Below are 8,372 nucleotides of genomic sequence, written 5' to 3'. Positions count from 1 at the left end.
GCTCAGGCTGATGGGAAAAACAAAATGACTTTGAATTACAAAGCAGTTCAGGTGGAGGTAGAGCACAGAAAAAGGTTTTCTTTCCAACAGCAAAATGAGGTGTCTGTTTAAAGAGCAGCCGGCCTGGTGGAGAGATTATTGCTTTAACCAGGTATTGGCAAATGTTATCAGCTAAATGTCTCAGCTTGCTTACTTGCTTTCCCTCCACAATTGATAGAAGGATAAAGATATTAAATAAATTGGATTTTTTTTTTTCATGAGAATGAAAACACTGAAATCCTGATTCGAGGGTAACAACGGTTGCCAAGTTAAATGCCAAACAATTTGGAGGCCTGAAGCCTAATGTTTTGCCTTTGGGGCTATTGCAAACAAACAAACAAACAAAAAAATGTGTACCAAAGATCATCATTCCACATCTTGTTCAAGGTCATCAAACTGTGCATGCTCAAATAAAGCTCAACTCCCCAATCCCAGCATCTGATTAATTGACCTCTGACTAAAACAATGAACATAAAATGGATTAGCAGAGGAGAGGATGCCAAGCCAAAAAGTGCAGAAAGCCAAAAAGAGAACTGCAAAGAAAGTGGGATTTTCTTGCATTAGGTTGATGTTTCAAGCCTCAGTAATAATGTAAATGTGGCATTATCTGTTGCATAGTAGGTGTATTCACAACTTTATTATGCAGGTTAGATTAAAGGGGAGTGAGTTATGACTATTCCTGGCACTGTGCAGGAATTTTTTAACACAGTAGAACAGAGGTTCCCAAACTAACTTGGCCCACTAACTCTTTTCAGAAAAAAAAAAAAAAAAAGAAAACAACTCGCAGTCCCTTAGAAATCGACCTTCTTTAAGCTAACAGAAAGTAAGCCATTTATACTACTCTTTTGGATTGTTCTAGTAAACCTTCTGAAGGGTGATATTGTCCACTTTGAGAAACACTTCTAGATAGTTCTTAGCTCTCCTAAGAACCGGGTGGGTCACTTATCATGACCACTATTCAACTGGCTGAAATGTAAAACTATTCAAGTTCTACTTGAAGTCTAGATGGGGAATCAGAGACTCAAAACCTTTTTCCTAACTCACATATTTCAGAACCGCTCAACTGCACCCCCTCTAACTGACGCATAACCAAAATAACTAAGGTGACAATTATAAAGTGTAAATCCCTAGACAAGAAAAATGTATGAGTTAAAATGAAGGTTTCATTGATTTTCCTACTTGCAATATTTTACATAAATGTGAAGGTAGTGAGACTAGTTGTGAAATATTATCATCCTTTTTAATTAAAAAGTACCCGTTTATAAATAAACTCTTGCTGAGGAAGACGTTATGTAACCTGATTGAAATCTGGCCTCGTATTAGAAATGCATTGAAATGTCCAGACATAAAATAATTTAGACCTTATAAGAGGAAAATATTTACTTAAAAAGTTGGAAAGTTAAAGATGTTAACAAATAGGTGATTCAATGCTAAGTGCATGTTGACAAAGCAGGAAAAGGGAGGTTAATTTAGTTAGCATCTCAGTTGGAAGAGTTAGATGCCAACCTTTTTAAAATAGAGGGGAAAGACGCAGTATAATCTTTTCTCTATTTTTTATGCTTCCTGATTGAAAAAAAAAAAGGAATACAGAGAAATGGGTTTTAAAAAAACACTTGGAATAAATAAAAATGAAAGCTATCTTGCAGGAGACTGTAGTGCAGAGGCTGACACATAAACAAAATAAAATGATAAACAAACAAATAGAACGATGTGCAAAGCACTCAAATGGTACAAAGAAGGAAGTAATTGCTTAGAGAGAAAGGGAAATGCTCAGGACAAAGGCTCGCAAAAGAGAAAATGTTGAGTTAGAATTTTAAGACAGTGACCAAATGGATCTTGGCAGGAAAAAGAGAAAAAGTCTATATACCAGGGCACAGAGCATGAAATGGTGAAAGGAATTTGATATTGCTTAAGGGAGGAACCAAAGGATTAAGCAGAGAGACATGTACTAGTGAAGTAATTTCAAGGGAGGAGCATGGCCATGATATGGAGCACCACTGATAACTTTTCAGAACTAGACTTCACTTGCCAAAAATGTACTTTTGTGGTGGTGTCAAGAATGAATGGTTGGTCATCTGATCAACAAAATAAAAAGCTGGTTGTTGGGGTTTTTTTCTTTTTAAATAATCAAGTAGACAAACTCTTGGCATGAATGCTTTTTTTTTTTTAAGAGGCAGAAATAAATAGTATTGCATGTGAATGGGGACATTGAAACAGGAAAAGTAAATATTTTAAAATCATCAGAGAATCACATGAACAACTTTCGGCCAGCATACTTGGAATCTTAGCTACCCTGTACAATTTATAGAAAGCATGGATTATGGAAACTAACTGGGAATACTGTGATACTAAATAAACCTATAACCAGTGAGGAGAAAAACATAATGCAATGGTTTTAAAAAAATAATGTTACAAAGAGTGCACCAGAGATTTTGTGAAAAATTTCCCCCCCCCAAAAAAAATCAAAGAAGAAAAATATCTAACAAATAACTACTCCAGGGAATAGAAGATGAGGGGAAACACGTTAATGTATTGTAATAGCTCTGTAGTAAATACAGAGGTAGCGGATATCTGTTCATAATCTTAAAAAAAATTTTTTTTGCCAGGGCCAGAGAGATTATACAGTGGATAGGACAATTGCTTTGTATGCAGCAGACACAGATTTAATATCTGACACCCTATATGGCCCCCTGAGTATTTTCAGGAGTAAACCTTGAGCACCACCAAGTGTGGCCCTAAAACAACAATGAAAAATTATTACCAGTTGTTTAAACTCATGAAGTTATAGTCATTGAACTTTAATTCAGGTCCAAAGTGTTGGTTTGATTTGGTTTGAGGACTATACTCAGCAATGTTTCGGACTTAATCCTGGCTCTACACTCAAGGATCCAGCCAAAGTCAGCCACCTCCAAGGCAAGTAAATTCTTTACCCCCATACTATCTCACTAGCCCCAAATTCAGGTACAAAGTTTTGTATGGAAGGAAAAAGAATGGATTCAGTGGAGAAAAGTGGAAACAAAGGGGCCTGGAGAGATAGCACAGCTGCGTTTGCCTTGCAAGCAGCCGATCCAGGACCTTAGGTGGTTGGTTGGTTCGAATCCCGGTGTCCCATATGGTCCCCCCACCCCCACCCCGTGCCTGCCAGGAGCTATTTCTGAGTAGACAGCCAGGAGTAACCCCTGAGTACCACCGGGTGTGGCCCAAAAACCAAAAAAAAAAAAAAAAAAAAAAAGAAAAGAAAAGAAGAGGTCATCATGATATCCATGAAACACAATCAGAGAAAATTGGAGAAAAGTGTCAATGATAGAGACACAAGAGACAGCAGATTTCAACCCATTTTACATTTCAGATTTTAATGTCTTTCCCCTAATTAAAACTAAAGATTGGTTTGAAGCAGGTGATTGACTGGACGTGGGAGGTGGGTTGTACTGAAGAGAAAGAAGACTAGTAGGGCTCCCAGATTTCTGGATGAGATGGCTATTTTGATGGTAATTTAATTAATCAAAATAGAAAGTGCAGTTTGAAGGTTTGCTTGAATTAGCAAGACTTTCTTTTATGAGAAGGGAATTATTCAATAAGAGAACCTAGTGGTGGCAGACTGAAAATAGTCTTTCTTTGCCATCACTGGATTAGTTAATAATGGGAAAGAGAGAGGGAAAAGTGGGTGGGAGGAAACATTACTGGGTTTTGACGCCCCAGCTAGCACTGCGTCTGGCCAAATCAATACTTGATAAAAGTTAACTAAATTAGTCCAAAGTTACCAGAATTCACACTGTGGATGAATAAGAAAGGAAGAGATAAGGCTATTGAGTAGGTAAAACCACAGGAGGTTAAAAATAATAATAATAATAATAATGATACTAAAATATTTAGATATTTAGTGCACAGTAAATCTAGAAAGTACATGCAGTAAATATAAAATTAATAAGTACAAAATGATTGTAATATTTATTATCAAAATATTTCTACCATTGGAAATAGCAAAAAGATAAGATTTTATCTTCTTAAATCACGCTCTATTTTTATTTTAATGGGGGTTATCATTTTACATATAACTTTGTTCACAATAGACTTAACTTTTATAGAAAAGTCACAAAAATATACTATTTTGTTTCTCAGAGATCGGTATGCACCCACACAGCACATCAACTTGAAGGCAGCTACCAAAATGGCCTTTTTTGCTTTCCTCTTTTTTTTTTAAATGTATAAAATTTTTATTTAAGCACCATGATGACAAGCATGATTGTAGTTGGTTTTAAGTCATAAACAGAATACCTGCCTTCACCAGTGCAACATTCCCTTTATTTAATTTCCCTCCCAACTCGATAGTATTTCATGCATGTCCATCTCACTGTGCTGAGTCTTGAATAGGAATAAAAAGAACTATAGAAATAGACCAAATCAAATCATCATTTTATTTAAATGCATGTACAAGGGCTAGAGCAATATCATAGAGAGTAGAGCATCTTCTTTGCACTTAGCCAACCTAGATTTGATCCCCAACATTTTATGTGGCCCTGTTGAGCAACAATAGAGCCAGGAGTTATACCTAAGCACTATAGGGTGTGGCCTCAAAACAAACAAACATAGATAAATAAATTCATAGTATCAAAGTTATATTTTAAATATTCCTAGGAAGTCTTGGAAACAAATAGATAAACCTACAAAGCATGAAAATCTCCTTCCAATGATGTCTAGCCTATTGACAGACCTGTTAGGCAATAGACGAGATATTTTGTTAATAGCAAGACCAGTCTTCTCCAAGTCCTTTGTGAAGGACAATGACTTACAGTTGACTTTAAAGAAATTTACTCAGGCATGAGTTAGGTAGAACATACTGGAAAAGTGTGAGCTGCCCATCAAGTCTGGGTAATTGTTTCATAAATGCATGATACTCAAACTTTAACTTTTGGGAGCCAGATTACACATGGCATGACCCAGGGACCAAACATAGATGAGAGGGAAAATGTGCAAGAACCCTTTGCCAGGAGCAATCTCCTGCTGATCTGATCCAAGTGGCAAGAGCCACAGCAGGACAAAGGAACTTTTGAAAGTTACTTGAAAAGAGCTTAGTTTCTCTGCGGTTAACCCACCAAAGGCATCTTCCTGGAACCCAGAGGACAGCAGACCCCGACATGTGCTGGCCATTTGGAAAACAGATTCATATGGAGAAGATCAAACATTTCAGGAGAGTCCTTGCCTAGAAAATATGGAGCCTTATGAAAATCATTAAGCAATTCATTGATATTTATTTGCTTACAACTGTGCTTCAGAAAAGCAAGCAGAAAGATGAGGATAGGAACCAATGACCTAGTTTTTAGAAGCCCTAGTTTGAGAAAGGATTCCCTTACATGCTTTATTGTAAAGAATCTTCTAAGAAGACATCCTACCACACAGCTGGCATAAGAAGGCTGCTTTGGCTTCCTTCAACTCTGTCTTAGGTTAACAATCACCTCAGGCTTCTTAGAAACTTAGAAATCCCCAGGCAGTTAGAGGAACTTCTCAGGACTAAGAAATCCCTTACAATCTCAGAGAGAGCATTCTGCAGAGAAATATTCCCAAACACTTTTCTTTTTCACTCTGGGCCACTTTTTACAATTCACTTCCAGCTATACAAAACATGGATAGTTGGCCAAGGGTATACTGAAGAATGAATCCTTCTTTTTTAACTTAACTTTTATTTATTTATTTATTTATTTATTTATTTATTTATTTATTTATTTATTTATTTTGGGGCCACACCTGGTGATGATCAGGGTTACTCCTGGCTATGTGCTCAAAAATTACTCCTGGCTTGGGAGACCATATGGGATACTGGGGATCGAACTGAGGTCCATCCTGGGTCAGCCGTGTGCAAGGCAAACGCCCTGCTGCTGTGCCATTGCTCTGGCCCCAGAAGAATCAATCCTTCTTATAAAGGAAAAACTGGTTCCAGATAAGGTCTGGAACCAGTGGATCCAGAAATGAGCCAGGAACAAGGTTATATTGTTATTTAGGGAGTGACCCATTTCTATGCATGAGCTCCTTCTAACCCAAGTAATTCCACTGTTTGTGCTGGGAACTTTACTTGCTTTAAATGTTAAGGCTGTATCCTCTCAAGAGACATCAGCCTCCTAGCCTCAACTACCCTTTTGCTTAGATGTACAGTTCCCATGAGTGTAGATGGGCTCAGAAGAAGCCATCATTCTTACATGTTGGGTTTTCAAATCATTTCTGCTATGTGAATGCCAAAAGCCAGGCCTCTGACGCTCTGGTAAGTGGGGGAGGAGGCTGCCTCCAGGGAGCTGGACTCAGCTTCTCCCAGAACATAACAGAGGTTAAAATAAAAAAAAAATCTGTTCTTGAATATTCAACACATATGTTTTGAAATTCATTAAGTTCCCAAATTAAAAAACAAAATTTTTAAAAAATCTTGTAACAGTTCGTGAACAAAGCAAGCACTACAGGAATGATTGTTGACTGGTGAATTTGTTAGCTGATAAATATGAGAAATACAGTCTGCTTTGTACCACATGGCAGATTAAGATGCTAGGAAGGCGTTTGTCCCAAATTTGTCATTATGCAATCTTCAAAATTAAATGACTTAAATCTTACCTGTCTAAAGAACAGCTTTCCCATAAAACTTCCCTAGATTCTTTCCCTGTATTTTATTTTGAGGGAACCATATATACTTGGCTTTGAATTGTTCACTAATTTTTGTCATCTCCTCATAATAGTTTCTAAAAAGGAATATTCCAATTGTTGGCTTAAATTCAGAGGGAGGGGTGAGGCATGCTTCTTCAGAATACAATTCATATGGCAAAGCTACAGTTCACAAAAAAGGTTTCAAGATAGTTTTGAATATAGGATTTAGGAACAAACAATATGTTTTATGCACAAAAATATGTAGCTTGTATATAAGCAGACCCACAAATATTATACTAGACATAAATTATGTTGTCAGAGACATTGCTTAATTTCTAGTCAGGCCCTGTGACATTTCTACAGTAGATGGAGAAATTCTAGCAATGGAAGGTCCTTCTTTTAGTGAAAAAGTTGGGGTTTTCAGAATACAATCTCGATGGTCTAGGCCAAAGGAATAGCTTAAGTAGTAAAATATGTATCTTATGTGTACAGGGCTCTGAGCTTAATCTCTGGCACCAAATTCCTCCTGTTCTCTAGAGATGACCTCTGAGGATCACCAGGTTCAAGAACCACAAAATGGTGAGAGTCACATATTTAGAATGAGCATTTGGGAATAGCCCCAGGACTTCAGAACCACTGGGTATTAACACCATTATTTTTTTTTTATTTTAGGAAGGAAAGAAAGGGTGAAAGACAAAGAATGAAAGAAAAAAAAATCTACAGACATGATTTAATCACTTGTTAGTTACTGACATATAGACATACTAAATATGTCAATATAGAAATATGAATCCTGAAAATACAAAGATTTTTCCCTTATAAAATACTATTATGTCCAATAATTGCATTGCCCAACTCCATCTTATTTCCAGGCCTAAGGAAAGCTCACTCCGGGAGTCTCAGCTGTAGCCTTTCAAGGTAGCATTCTCCCATCATTGCTTAAGATGAGGTTATTCTTCCACAGCAAATGTGGAAGATAAACCTTTATAAACATTTCTCCTTTATAATTAGAACAACAATCTCCTCTACAGCAGAGCTATATTCCTTGCAGTAAATTTTACAGGCTTCCTCTCTCTGAATTGCCCCATTGAGGCTGGAATTGTCTGTTTTATTTGCCGAAGGCTGGCATCTGGAAGATGTGAAGTACCTATTTGTTGAATAAATGAATTTTGACATCATTCCTCTGAAAAAATAACAGCATGGTGCCCATTAACTAAAAGAGAAATTGAAATGCAAAGAAAATAAGTTGCTTGAGATCTTGATAGAATACTGCTTTTTGACAAGTCTTGAGCTGACCCCTTCCTAAGCAAAAGTAACCACCATTTACTGGGTTACTCTCTTCCTCTTTATAGCTGAAAGGCAAAAAAATCAATAAAAACAACCTCTTCCCTTGAAGATGAGTTCAAAAGAAAACTAGCCCATCAAACCTACATAAAAGTGCTTCCCTGTGACCTTCATTTTTCTAAATCAGGAAATGGTTACCTACGCCCTCATAAAAACAGTTCAGAATTCTACCTTGTCCTCCTTTATCAACTTCTTTGACTTACGAAGTGGTTTTTATGCCAAGAAAGATGCCAACCGTTGTTAGAGGTTCCCAAAGTCCTCGACCTCTTTCTTGAGGAGTCGGGAAATTTCCTCCCTCCCTAATATTTTATGACAATTAATCAAGACCTGTTTGGTTCAAAACAATGTTAAATTACATTGTCCTC

This window comes from Suncus etruscus, chromosome 17 (genome assembly GCF_024139225.1).
Source record: "Suncus etruscus isolate mSunEtr1 chromosome 17, mSunEtr1.pri.cur, whole genome shotgun sequence".
Lineage (NCBI taxonomy): Eukaryota > Metazoa > Chordata > Mammalia > Eulipotyphla > Soricidae > Suncus > Suncus etruscus.
The sequence above is the reverse complement of the archived record's forward strand: the minus strand, read 5'-3'. Positions refer to the sequence as shown.